The 14,700-nt window shown below is 38.8% G+C and overlaps 1 protein-coding gene across 3 annotated transcripts in view; it reads left to right on the top strand.

Moving 5' to 3' along the window:
- Positions 1–14,700, top strand: part of ATRX (ATRX chromatin remodeler) — a 311,883-nt gene that overhangs the window by 195,555 nt on the left and 101,628 nt on the right. The gene's annotated exons all lie outside the window — the stretch shown is intronic.

Here is a 14,700-nt window from a genome sequence, read left to right as displayed (position 1 = left end):
AAGGTGGAAGTATGTACACACATATTAAAATGATGCTTTGTATCAGTAAAGGGATACTCTTCATATTAGCAGTGCATTTTATTTTATTTTAATTTTTTAACAGCAGGGCATTTTGGAGAACAGAATAATGATGGTCCTCAAGCATTATTTTGCTTTGGAGAAAATAGGATTTGAATGTTAGTGTTTTACAGAAGTACTTTTTTGCTGTATTATAAAAACAGCTTTTATTGACTTTTAGAAGAAAATCACTTGTTTTAATTTAAAAAATTTAACATTTATTCATTTTTGAGAGACAGAGACAGAGCATGAGTGGGGGAGGGGCACAGAGAGAAGGAGACACAGAATCCGAAGCAGGATCCAGGCTCTGAAGCTGTCAGCACAGAGCCCAACACAGGGCTCGAACTCACAGACAACAAGATGATGACCTGAGCTGAAATCGGACACTTAACCACCGACTGAGCCACCCAGGCGCCCCAAAAATCACTTCTGGAAGGCACACATTTTCATTTGTATATCAGTCAGAAACTGTTAGGTTTATTGTACCATTGTGTTTTGAATGACAAAAATTGGAGACATAATTAAGTAACTAAATGTTATTCCAATGAGAGAGCTACTATGTACTTAGAGAGGGATATCCAGACTTACCTTTCATTTATATCTGAGTAATAACAGGTAGTAAATTTGGTCATTTAATTTACTATTTTTTCCATTTAAAATTTTGTTTTATCTTAGAGAAAATGCCAGCTACTGTGTTTTCAAGTATCAGAGAGCCACTTGTCTTTAATAACCAATAGCAAAATGTTAATGGCTCATATATAAACATTAAAATGTACTCTTTTGAGGGTAATGCAATATTTAAGAATTAAGGGGGCTTTATTCTTTGTGACTTTAATTGATAGTAAATATCTAAAGTACTAATTATTAAAAGCTTCAAACTCTGAAAAGTATGATTGTTAACTTCTTATCTGGTGCCATGAATATTTTAATTATGAAAAGGTCTGGGGTTCTACCCTACTAAATGTGATGTTTTCTTTTCCTTAAAGTAGAATAACCTGACTTAATAGTCCCTTTGAGAAAAATGCCCATAAAAGGCCACATGGGTTCTATTAAAGGTATCTTGATTCTTACTAGAAACCTATCACCCACCTCTCTCACTTGTATTTACAATGTTTGGTATTTTTCTGTTACACATTCCAAAATTTCTTTTGTTTCTATATTTGACTCTTTTTAGATTGTACTTGGTTTTAAGAAGTTCATTTAAATTTTGCTTTTATTTTTATTTATTTGTGTCTTTTTTTTTTTAATATATGAAATTTATTGTTAAATTGGTTTCCATACAACACCCAGTGCTCATCCCAAAAGGTGCCCTCCTCAATATCCATCACCCACCCTCCCCTCCCTCCCACCCCCCATCAACCCTCAGTTTGTTCTCAGTTTTTAACAGTCTCTTATGCTTTGCCTCTCTCCCACTCTAACCTCTTTTTTTTTTCTTTTTTTCCTTCCCCTCCCCCATGGGTTTCTGTTAAGTTTCTCAGGATCCACATAAGAGTGAAACCATATGGTATCTGTCTTTCTCTGTATGGCTTATTTCACTTAGCATCACACTCTCCAGTTCCATCCACGTTGCTACAAAAGGCCATATTTCATTCTTTCTCATTGCCACGTAGTATTCCATTGTGTATATAAACCACAATTTCTTTATCCATTCATCAGTTGATGGACATTTAGGCTCTTTCCATAATTTGGCTATTGTTGAGAGTGCTGCTATAAAAATTGGGGTACAAGTGCCCCTATGCATCAGTACTCCTGTATCCCTTGGATAAATTCGTAGCAGTGCTATTGCTGGGTCATAGGGTAGGTCTATTTTTAATTTTTTGAGGAACCTCAACACTGTTTTCCAGAGCGGCTGCACCAGTTTGCATTCCCACCAACAGTGCTAGAGGGTTCCCGTTTCTCCACATCCTCTCCAGCATCTATAGTCTCCTGATTTGTTCATTTTGGCCACTCTGACTGGCGTGAGGTGATATCTGAGTGTGGTTTTGATTTGTATTTCCCTGATAAGGAGCAACGTTGAGCATCTTTTCATGTGCCTGTTGGCCATCCGGATGTCTTCTTTAGAGAAGTGTCTATTCATGTTTTCTGCCCATTTCTTCACTGGGTTATTTGATTTTCGGGTGTGGAGTTTGGTGAGCTCTTTATAGATTTTGGATACTAGCCCTTTGTCCGATATGTCATTTGCAAATATCTTTTCCCATTCCATCGGTTGCCTTTTAGTTTTGTTGGTTGTTTCCTTTGCTGTGCAGAAGCTTTTTATCTTCATAAGGTCCCAGTAATTCACTTTTGCTTTTAATTCCCTTGCCTTTGGGGATGTGTCGAGTAAGAGATTGCTGTGGCTGAGGTCAGAGAGGTCTTTTCCTGCTTTCTCCTCTAGGGTTTTGATGGTTTCCTGTCTCACATTCAGGTCCTTTATCCATTTTGAGTTTATTTTTGTGAATGGTGTGAGAAAGTGGTCTAGTTTCAACCTTCTGCATGTTGCTGTCCAGTTCTCCCAGCACCATTTGTGAAAGAGACTGTCTTTTTTCCATTGGATGTTCTTTCCTGCTTTGTCAAAGATGAGTTGGCCATACGTTTGTGGGTCTAGTTCTGGGGTTTCTAGTCTATTCCATTGGTCTATGTGTCTGTTTTTGTGCCAATACCATGCTGTCTTGATGATGACAGCTTTGTAGTAGAGGCTAAAGTCTGGGATTGTGATGCCTCCTGCTTTGGTCTTCTTCTTCAAAATTACTTTGGCTATTCAGGGCCTTTTGTGGTTCCATATGAATTTTAGGATTGCTTGTTGTAGTTTCGAGAAGAATGCTGGTGCAATTTTGATCGGGATTGCATTGAAAGTGTAGATAGCTTTGGGTAGTATTGACATTTTGACAATATTTATTCTTCCAATCCATGAGCAGGGAATGTCTTTCCATTTCTTTAGATCTTCTTCAATTACCTTCATAAGCTTTCTATAGTTTTCAGCATACAGATCTTTTACATCTTTGGTTAGATTTATTCCTAGGTATTTTATGCTTCTTGGTGCAATTGTGAATGGGATCAGTTTCTTTATTTGTCTTTCTGTTGCTTCATTGTTAGTGTATAAGAATGCAACTGATTTCTGTACATTGATTTTGTATCCTGCAACTTTGCTGAATTCATGTATCAGTTCTAGCAGACTTCTGGTGGAGTCTATCGGATTTTCCATGTATAATATCATGTCATCTGCAAAAAGCGAAAGCTTGACTTCATCTTTGCCAATTTTGATGCCTTTGATTTCCTTTTGTTGTCTGATTGCTGATGCTAGCACTTCCAGCACTATGTTAAACAACAGCGGTGAGAGTGGGCATCCCTGTCGTGTTCCTGATCTCAGGGAAAAAGCTCTCAGTTTTTCTCCGTTGAGGATGATGTTGGCTGTGGGCTTTTCATAAATGGCTTTGATGATGTTTAAGTATGTTCCTTCTATCCCGACTTTCTCAAGCGTTTTTATTAAGAAAGGGTGCTGGATTTTGTCAAAGGCCTTTTCTGTATCGATTGACAGGATCATATGGTTCTTCTCTTTTTTTTTTGTTAATGTGATGTATCACGTTGATTGATTTGCGAATGTTGAACCAGCCCTGCATCCCAGGAATGAATCCCACTTGATCATGGTGAATAATTCTTTTTATATGCCGTTGAATTCGATTTGCTAGTATCTTATTGAGAATTTTTGCATCCATATTCATCAGGGGTATTGGCCTGTAGTTCTCTTTTTTTACTGGGTCTCTGTCTGGTTTAGGAATCAAAGTAATACTGGCTTCATAGAATGAGTCTGGAAGTTTTCCTTCCCTTTCTATTTCTTGGAATAGCTTGAGAAGGATAGGTATTATCTCTGCTTTAAACGTCTGGTAGAACTCCCTTGGGAAGCCATCTGGTCCTGGACTCTTATTTGTTGGGAGATTTTTGATAACCGATTCAATTTCTTTGCTGGTTATGGGTCTGTTCAAGCTTTCTGTTTCCTCCTGATTGAGTTTTGGAAGAGCGTGGGTGTTTAGGAATTTGTCCATTTCTTCCAGGTTGTCCAATTTGTTGGCATATAATTTTTCATAGTATTCCCTGCTAATTGTTTGTATCTCTGAGGGATTGGTTGTCATAATTCCATTTTCATTCATGATTTTATCTATTTGGGTCATCTCCCTTTTCTTTTTGAGAAGCCTGGCTAGAGGTTTGTCAATTTTGTTTATTTTTTCAAAAAACCAACTCTTGGTTTCGTTGATCTGCTCTACAGTTTTTTTAGATTCTATATTGTTTATTTGTGCTCTGATCTTTATTATTTCTCTTCTTCTGCTGGGTTTAGGCTGCCTTTGCTGTTCTTCTATTTCCTTTAGGTGTGCTGTTAGATTTTGTATTTGGGATTTTTCTTGTTTCTTGAGATAGGCCTGGATTGCAATGTATTTTCCTCTCAGGACTGCCTTCGCTGCGTCCCAAAGCGTTTGGATTGTTGTCTTTTCATTTTCATTTGTTTCCATATATTTTTTAATTTCTTCTCTAATTGCCTGGTTGACCCACTCATTCGTTAGTAGGGTGTTCTTTAACCTCCATGCTTTTGGAGGTTTTCCAGACTTTTTCCTGTGGTTGATTTCAAGCTTCATAGCATTGTGGTCTGAAAGTATGCACGGTGTAATTTCAATTCTTGTAAACTTATGAAGGGCTGTTTTGTGACCCAGTATATGATCTATCTTGGAGAATGTTCCATGTGCACTTGAGAAGAAAGTATATTCTGTTGCTTTGGGATGCAGAGTTCTAAATATATCTGTCAAGTCCATCTGATCCAATGTATCATTCAGGGCCCTTGTTTCTTTATGGACCGTGTGTCTATATGATCTATCCATTTCTGTAAGTGGAGTGTTAAAGTCCCCTGCAATGACCACATTCTTATCAATAAGGTTGCTTATGTTTATGAGTAATTGTTTTATATATTTGGGGGCTCCGGTATTCGGCGCATAGACATTTATAATTGTTAGCTCTTCCTGATGGATAGACCCTGTAATTATTATATAATGCCCTTCTTCATCTCTTGTTACAGCCTTTAATTTAAAGTCTAGTTTGTCTGATATAAGTATGGCTACTCCAGCTTTCTTTTGGCTTCCAGTAGCATGATAAATAGTTCTCCGTCCCCTCACTCTCGATCTAAAGGTGTCCTCAGGTCTAAAATGAGTCTCTTTTAGACAGCAAATAGATGGGTCTTGTTTTTTTATCCATTCTGATACCCTATGTCTTTTGGTTGGCGCATTTAAACCATTTACATTCAGTGTTATAGAAAGATACGGGTTTAGAGTCATTGTGATGTCTGTATGTTTTATGCTTGTAGTGATGTCTCTGGTACTTTGTCTCACAGGATCCCCCTTAGGATCTCTTGTAGGGCTGGTTTAGTGGTGACAAATTCCTTTAGTTTTTGTTTGTTTGGGAAGACCTTTATCTCTCCTTCTATTCTAAATGACAGACTTGCTGGATAAAGGATTCTCGGCTGCATATTTTTCTGTTTAGCACACTGAAGATATCGTGCCAATCCTTTCTGGCCTGCCAAGTTTCAAAAGAGAGATCAGTCACGAGTCTTATAGGTCTCCCTTTATATGTTAGAGCATGTTTATCCCTTGCTGCTTTCAGAATTTTCTCTTTATCCTTGTATTTTGCCAGTTTCACTATGATATGTCATGCAGAAGATCGATTCAAGTTACGTCTGAAGGGAGTTCTCTGTGCCTCTTGGATTTCAATGCCTTTTTCCTTCCCCAGTTCAGGGAAGTTCTCAGCTATTATTTCTTCAAGTACCCCTTCAGCACCTTTCCCTCTCTCTTCCTCCTCTGGGATACCAATTGTGCGTATGTTATTTCTTTTTAGTGTATCACTTAGTTCTCTAATTTTCCCCTCATTCTCCTGGATTTTTTTTATCTCTCCTTCTCTCAGCTTCCTCTTTTTCCATAAGTTTATCTTCTAGTTCACCTATTCTCTCCTCTGCCTCTTCAATCCGAGCCATCGTCGTTTCCATTTTGTTCTGCATTTCGTTTAAAGCGTTTTTCAGCTCCTCGTGACTGTTCCTTAGTCCCTTGATCTCTGTAGCAAGAGATTCTCTGCTGTCCTCTATACTGTTTTCAAGCCCAGCGATTAATTTTATGACTATTATTCTAAATTCACTTTCTGTTATATTATTTAAATCCTTTTTGATCAGTTCATTAGCTGTTGTTATTTCCTGGAGATTCTTCTGAGGGGAATTGTTCCGTTTGGTCATTTTGGATAGTCCCTGGAGTGGTGCTAACCTGCAGGGCACTTCCCCTGTGCTGTGGTGTATAACTGGAGTTGGTGGGCGGGGCCGCAGTCAGACCTGATGTCCGCCCCCAGCCCACCGCTGGGGCCACAGTCAGACTGGTGTGTGCCTTCTCTTCCCCTCTCCTAGGGTCGGGATTCACTGTGGGGTGGCGTGGCCCGTCTGGGCTACTTGCACACTGCCAGGCTTGTGGTGCTGGGGATCTGGCGTATTAGCTGGGGTGGGTAGGCAAGGTGCACGGGGGCAGGAGGGGCAGGCTCAGCTCGCTTCTCCTTAGGTGGTCCACTTCAGGAGGGGCCCTGTGGCAGCGGGAGGGAGTCAGACCCGCTGCAGAGGTTTGGCTCCGCAGAAGCACAGAGTTGGGTGTTTGCCTGGAGCGAGCAAGTTCCCTGGCAGGAACTGGTTCCCTTTGGGATTTTGGCTGGGGGATGGGCGGGGGAGATGGCTCTGGTGAGCACCTTTGTTCCCCAACAAACTGAGCTCTGTTGTCCGGGGGCTCAGCAGCTCTCCCTCCCTTTGTCCTCCAGCCTTCCCGCTTTCTGAGCAGAGCTGTTAACTTATGACCTCCCAGACGCTAAGTCGCGCTTGCTGTCGGAACACAGTCCATCAGGCCCCTCCGCTTTTGCCAGCCAGACTCGGGGGCTCTGCTTGGCTGGTGAGCCGCCCCTCCGCCCTGGCTCCCTCCCGCCAGTCCGTGGAGCGTGCACCGCCTTACCACCCTTCCTACCCTCTTCCGTGGGCCTCTCGTCTACGCTTGGCTCAGGAGACTCCGTTCTGCTAATCCTCTGGCGGTTTTTTGGGTTATTTAGGCAGGTGTAGGTGGAATCTAAGTGATCAGCAGGACGCGCTGTGAGCCCAGTATCCTCCTACGCCGCCATCTTCCCTCTCTCTCTCAAATTTTGCTTTTTATACTAGCAATAGTTTGGTGTTAATTTTAGCAGTGATAACTTATAATAGATTTAATATTTACAGAATTAAAGTCATAAGACTGACTTTTAATGAATTTCAAAGAAATTACAGCCCTCTTAATTTTCCTTTATGTACACGCACGCACACACACAATGGGATATTCAGTCTTAAAAAGAAAAGAAATGCTGGGGCACCTGGTGGCTCATTTGGTTAAGCGTCTCACTCTTGGTTTTAGCTCAGGTCATGATCTCACGGTTTGTGAGTTTTGAGCCCTGCATGGGGCTCTGTGCTGACAGTGTGGAGCCTGCTTAGTATTCTTTCTCTCTCTCTCTCTCTCTCTCTCTCTCTCTCTCTCTCTCTCTCTGCTTGGTATTCTCTCTCTCTGTCTCTCTCTGTCTCTCTCTCTCTCTCTCTCTCTCTCTCACACACACACACACACACACACACACACACACACTCTGCCCCTCCCATGCATGCTCACTCACTCTCTCTTTCAAAATAAATAAATTTTTAAAAAAGGAAATGTTGACACATTACAATATTAATGAGCCCCAAAGAATAAACTAGGCACAAAAGGACAAATACTGTTGATTCCACTCAGATGTACGTAAAGTAGTCAGATTCATAGAGGCAGAGAGTAGTAGTTACCAGCATTTGGGGGAGAAGGAAATACAGAGTTATTTTTAATGGGTACAGAATTTCTTTCTAGGATGATGAAAAGGTTTTAGAAATGGAGAGTGGTGATATTTGCACAACATTGTGATTATACTTAATGCCACTGAATTGTACTCTTATAAATGGAAAAGAGTAATATGCTTTGTGTCTAAAATTGCGTGGGTCCAAGTGTCATCCTTTAGAGACTGATTAAGTGCATCTGGAGTAGGGCTCAGGCACTTACATTTTTATAAGCCCTACAGATGATTTCATGTACCCTCAGCTTGAGATCCACTGCTCTAAATGATGTTCAGCATAACAAGCTATCAGGGAAATGTAAATCGAAACCACAGTGAGATAAATTTTATTACTAGGATGGTTTTAATCCAAGAAATTAAAAAATAGCAAGTGGTAAGGATGTGGAGGAATTGGAACTCTGTCTGTTGCTGGTCTGGAATGTCAAATGGTGTAACTTATGTGGAGCACAATTTGGCAGTCCTTCAAAGGTTCAGTATACAGTTACCATATAACCCAGCAATTACATGTCTAGGTGCATACTGAATAGAAAGGAAAACACTTGTGCACACAAAAGATTTATACACCAATATTCACAGCATCATTATTCATAATAGTTAAGAGCTAGAACATGTCCATCAACTGGTGAAGAGAGAAACAGATTTGGTACATGCATATCATAGAACATTACTCATTATGAAAAGGAAGAAAATGCAGATTCATGCTACAACACAGATTAACCTTGAAAACATATGGTTAAGTAAAAGAAGCCAGTCACAAATGACCACATGTTGTATGATTCCATTCATATGAAATGTCCAGAGTAGGCAAATCTGTAGAGACAAAGTAGATTAGTGGTTTCCTAGGGATGTGGGAGAAATAAGGAAATTGGGGGATAATGGCTTAGGGGTGCAGGGTTTCTTTTGAGGGTGATGAAAATGTTTTAAAAACTGGATTTTGGTGATGGTTGCACAACTCTGTGAATACACTAATAAATTGTAGTGGTAAATTGTATGTAAACTATATCTGAATAAAACTTAAAAAAAACTCAGTGGCTTACTTTTTATCCACAGAAGTTTTATTCAGTTATCTTCCAGCTAATTAATTGTTCGTTCTTTATGATTTCCTGTGCCTTACATGTACTTTCAAGATTGTCTTTAACATTTCTCTTTTTTTAAGTTTATTTATTTATTTTGAGAGGGAGAGAGTGAGAGACAGCACAGGAGGGACAGAAAGAGAGGGAGAGAGCAAGAATACCAAGTAGACTCTGTACCAGCAGTGCAGAGCCCGACACGGGGCTCCTGCTCACGAATCCTGAGATCATGACCTGAGCCAAAACCAAGAGTTAGACACTTAACTGACTGTTACCACCCAGGCGCCCCTGTCTTTAAAAATTTCTTTAAACATAGTAAACAGTTATAGTCTATGTCTGATTATTCCAGTTTCTGAAATCCTTATAGATCTCTTTCATCTCTCTCATTTCTGTCAGTTCAAGCATGCTGCCTTGTTTCCATGTGTGTTTAAGTACTTTTGACCATAAGTTCCTAGTATCCCTTGGGGTTATTAACATGTGGGAATTCTTTGAGGCCCAGGATAAAGGTTGGTTAGTCCAGAAAGGATTTGTTGTTTTTTTTTTTTCTGCTAGGGGTCTGGGGATATTATTAGTCTGAGATCCCTTGATATTATAATTTGTGCTTGAAGCACCCTTAACTTTATTTATTTATTTATTTATTTAAAATTTGCATCCAAATTAGTTAGCATATAGTGCAACAATGATTTCAGGAGTAGATTACTTAATGCCCCTTACCCCTTTAGCCCATCCCCCCTCCCACAACCCCTCCAGTAACCCTCTGTTTGTTCTCCATATTTAAGAGTCTCTTATGTTTTGTCCCCCTCCCTGTTTTTATATTATTTTTGTTTCCCTTCCCTTATGTTCATCTGTTTTGTCTCTTAAAGTCCTCATATGAGTGAAGTCATATGATATTTGTCTTTCTCTGACTAATTTCGCTTAGCATAATATCCTCTAGTTCCATCCACGTAGTTGCAAATGGCAAGATTTCATTCTTTTTGATTGCCAAGTTATACTCCATTGTACATATATACCACATCTTCTTTATCCATTCATCTGTCGATGGACATTTGGGCTCTTCCCATACTTTGGCTATTGTTGATAGTGCCGCTGTAAACATTGGGGTGCATATGTCCCTTTGAAACAGCCCACCTGTATCCCTTGGATAAATGCCTAGTAGTGCAATTTCTGGGTCGTAGGGTAGTTCTATTTTTAATTTTTTGAGGAACTTCCATACTGTTTTCCAGAGTAGCTGCACCAGCTTGCATTCCCACCGACAATGCAAAAGAGATCCTCTTTCTCCACATCCTCGCCAACATCTGTTGTTGCCTGAGTTGTTAATGTTAGCCATTCTGACAGGTGTAAGGTAGTATCTCATTGTGGTTTTGATTTGTATTTCCCTGATGATCAGTGATGTTGAACATTTTTTTCATATCGGTTGGCCATCTGGATGTCTTCTTGGGGAGAAGTGTCTATTCATGTTTTTTGCCCATTTCTTCACTGGATTATTTGTTTTTTGAGTGTTGAGTTTGATAAGTTCTTTATAGATTTTGGATATTAGCTCTTTATCTGATATGTCATGTGCAAATATCTTCTCCCATTCTGTTGGTTGCCTTTTAGTTTTGCTGATTGTTTCCTTCGCTGTGCAGAAGCTTTTTATTTTGATGAGGTCCCAGTAGTTCATTTTTGGTTTTGTTTCCCTTGCCTCCGGAGACATGTTGAGTAAGAAGTTGCTGTGGCCAAGATCAAAGAGGTTTTTGTCTGCTTTCTCCTTGAGGATTTTGATGGCTTCCTGTCTTAGGGTTTTATGTCTTAGGTCTTTCATCCATTTTGCGTTTATTTTTGTGTATGGTGTAAGAAAGTGGTCCAGGTTAATTCTTTTGCATGTCGCTGTCCAGTTTTCCTAACACCACTTGCTGAAGAGACAGTCTTTATTCCATTGGCTATCCTGCTTTGTCAAAGATTAGTTGGCCGTACATTTGTAGGTTCGTTTCTGGGTTCTCTGTTCTGTTCCATTGATCTGAGTGTCTGCTTTTGTGAATCACCCTTAACTTGAAAGTTAGTAGGAATTTGGGCTAATGATGGGCTATTTGATGATATGAGCTGGGAACTCTATAGTACTTAAAATGTTGCTCCTTTCTTTCTTCTACTTTCTATGAAATAAAATATGCATACCCCAAAGAATGTTAACCAGTTTTAGTGGACTTTGCATGGTAGTTCAAGGGTGGTAGTTTTTTTGTGAGATTTCTATACTGTGTGGCTAATTAGAATGTGGTAGGACTATAAGATTTAAATTTAGACTTGAACAGGTGTAACAGCCATTTCCTTAAAGTCAGCGTTTTAAGGCCTGTGTTGAAGTATTGAGGCAGTGGAATAACTAATATCTACGAGGTACTCTTTTTTCACTTATTGTTCATTATATGTAGAATTCTTCTGGGCACCTCTTGGTAGTTTGTTATTGCTTGGGTTTCAGGCTTTCATAAAGCTTTGTTATGTTATAAATGGCCTTGATTCTTAACAGTTAACTGAAGGAACATTGGAGTGAGAAAATCAGATTTCTGAGAATGGTACAAAGGAATTATTTGATTAGTAAGGATTTTGTGCTAAAGCAATTGTAGAAATCCTAAAAGGTGTTTCTAAATTCTTAGTGGCCAAACTACTCCCAATGCTTTTTATTCATTTATGTGGAAAATTATTTGAAATGATTTTCAGGACTTGGGGAAACTGTATAAAATTTATTTATATAGTCCCTGGTATTTTATTATGATCATCTCCAGTTCCCTGTTTATTATAGCTAATTGATCATCAGAATACTCCATTGAGACTGGGTTTTAATAGTATAATTGTAATTTGTAAAGAATCAAAAGGAGAATTGTAATTTGTAAAGAATCAAAAGCTTGTAGTCTTGTATTTTTGGAAAGTTTGCCTCAGCTCTACTGTCTTCATCCTTGAATAACCTTGAAGGGCACTTAAAATAATGGGGTAGGCTGAATGATGGCCACCTGGAGAGGTCAGATCTTACCTAGTTTCTGGAACCTGTGTTACCTTATAAGAAAAGGGATTTTTGCAGAGGTGATTAAACTAAGGATCTTGAGATGAGGAGATTGTCCTGGATTGTCCAAATGGGCCCTAATTCCAATTGCAGGTGTCTTTTGGGAGAGATGCTCAGGGAGATTTGATCTACACAGAAGAGGCGACATGGTGACCATAGAGGCAAAGATTGATGTGGCTACAAGTCAGGAAATTGCCTTGAGGAGGCAAGGAACAAATCCTCACCTGGAGCTCCCAGAGTGAATGTGTGTGGCTCTGTGGACTCTGATTTTGTCTCAGGACAGATTTTGGACTTATGATTTCCCAAGCTGTGAAGGAATATATTTCTGTGGTGTTAAAATTTTGGGTTTGTAGTGATTTACTACGGCAGCCCTAGGATACTAATTGAAGCAGTGAGTTTTCCCCAACCATTCTTCTTTTGACTTGTACCCTAATTTGCAGTGCAAGCATTGAGAAACTTCTTAGAAAGTTTAGATTTCTGTGCCTCATCACAGATTTAGGAAATCAGAATTTATTGGAATATAATTTAAGGATCTGTACAACAAATTGCCCAAGTAATTCTTATGTGCACCAGGTTTGATAAACATTTCACTAGGATGCTGTATTGGTTTCCTCTTGCTGCTGCAGAAAACTACCATCAAGTTGATGGCTTAGAACACAACTCATGGTCCTGGAGGTTGGAGGTCCAAGGTTAGTGTCATTGGGCTAAAGTCAGCAGGGCTGGTTCCTTCTGGATGTTCTAGGGAGGGAAAATGTTTACTTGTCTTTTTTAGCTTCTGGTGGCTGCCTGTATTCTCCATATTGAAAGTGCATCACTCCAATCTGTGCTTATGTTATCACATCACCTTCTCCGACTCTCACTTTTGGATGCCTCTTATAGGAACTATTATGGTTGTATTGAATGCTCCTGGATCAACTAGGATGGTCTTCTTTACTTTAGGCCCTGTATCTTGATTGAATCTGCAAAGTTCCTTTTTTGTAAGGAATAACACATGGGTGCCTAGGTTTGCAATGTAGATATATTTGGGAGACCATTATTAGTTTACCTCAGACCCAATGATAACATCTCATGTAAAAACCATGGATGTAAATGAGGTTGAACAGATTGCCCTGCTTAATTCATTATGTATTCACCTAACCTTTTTTGGCAAGTTTTCCAAATAAAGTCATTTGGAAGTCAAAAAAAATTTTTTAAAGATAGAATGATTCAATAACGATAGTACATTTTTGAGTAGACAACATTTTTTGTGGATGTTTATTTGGCTACCTTATTAGCATATGTTTTTTATGTGGTTCGCATTCCCCACAAAGAATATCAATGCTAATATAAGTCAGTAATGTAGATATAAGAAACTTTTTTTCCCTTTTTCAGTAGAAGTTTTTTCCCTTTAAAAATTTTCTCCCTTTTGGGGAACCTGGGTGGCTCAGTTGGTTAAGGGTCCGACTTCAGCTCAAGTCATGATCTCTCAGTGCAGAGTTCGAGCCCCACGTTGGGCTCTGTGCTGACAGCTCAGAGCCTGGAGCTTGTTTCAGATTCTGTGTCTCCCCCTCTCTCTGCCCCTCCCTTGCTTGCTCTCTCTCTCTCTCTCCCTCTTTCTCTCTCTCTCTCAAAAAGAAATAAACATTAAAAAAATTAATTTCTCCCTTTTTCTGTCTTAGGTCTAAAAAAGTCGTATAAAATTTCTCTATAATAGACGATATTTATGTTATTTGCAAGAGCAATTTTCCCCCCACAAAACAAAAATAGGCTTTTAAGCTTTGTTGGAGAATAAAATGATATAGTTTAGATTACCTTTCTTTTAATCCCTCTTTCCTTTACATTAATTTAAAGACTCATAAGGCATTCAGTGATAGAACAGCTGGGTAGAAGATCAACAAGGAAATACAAGACTTGGAAAGCACTATAAACCAACTAGACTTTAACAGATATCTGTAGAACACTCCATCTAGCTGCAGCAGAGTACACAGTCCTCTCAAGTACACATGGAACATTCTCCAAGATAGACCATATTTTAGACTTTAAAATAGTTTCAATTAATATAAAAGGATGAAATCACACAATATTTTTTTTAACCACATGGCAATGAAATTAGAAAACATTAACAGAAGGAAAGTTACAAGATTCACAAATGTATATAAATAACACAGCCCTGAATAGCCAATAGATCAAAGAAAAAATCACAAGGGAAATTAAAAAATATTTAGACAAAAACACAAGGTTCTTGAATATGGGATGCAAGTAAAGCATGCTTAAAGAGGGATAATTACAACTGTAAATGCCTATAATTTAAAAAGAAGAAAGATCTCAAATTTATAATCTAACCTTTTACCTTAAGAAACTAAGAGCAAACTAAACCCAAAGCAAGTAAGAAGAAGGAAAGAATACAGACTAGAGCATAAATAAATATAAAGGGGGAAAAAACATAGAGATCATTGAAACCGAAATTTGGTTCTTTGAAAAGATCAACATAATATCTTTTTAGCTGTACTTAAAAAGTAATAAATAGAGGAGACACACTAAAGTCAAATGTGAAAGAGTATCACTTACATTATGGAAATGAAAAAATTATAAGGGAATGCTGTGAAAGTTGTATATCAAGAAATTAGATAACTTCATTTTCATAGAGTGATTTCTATCATACTTAGTAGAAATACCTCTTATAAGACAGAA

The sequence above is a fragment of the Panthera tigris genome, chromosome X (assembly GCF_018350195.1).
Source record: "Panthera tigris isolate Pti1 chromosome X, P.tigris_Pti1_mat1.1, whole genome shotgun sequence".
In the NCBI taxonomy this organism is placed as follows: domain Eukaryota; kingdom Metazoa; phylum Chordata; class Mammalia; order Carnivora; family Felidae; genus Panthera; species Panthera tigris.
This window is presented reverse-complemented; position numbering and strand designations above follow the sequence as displayed.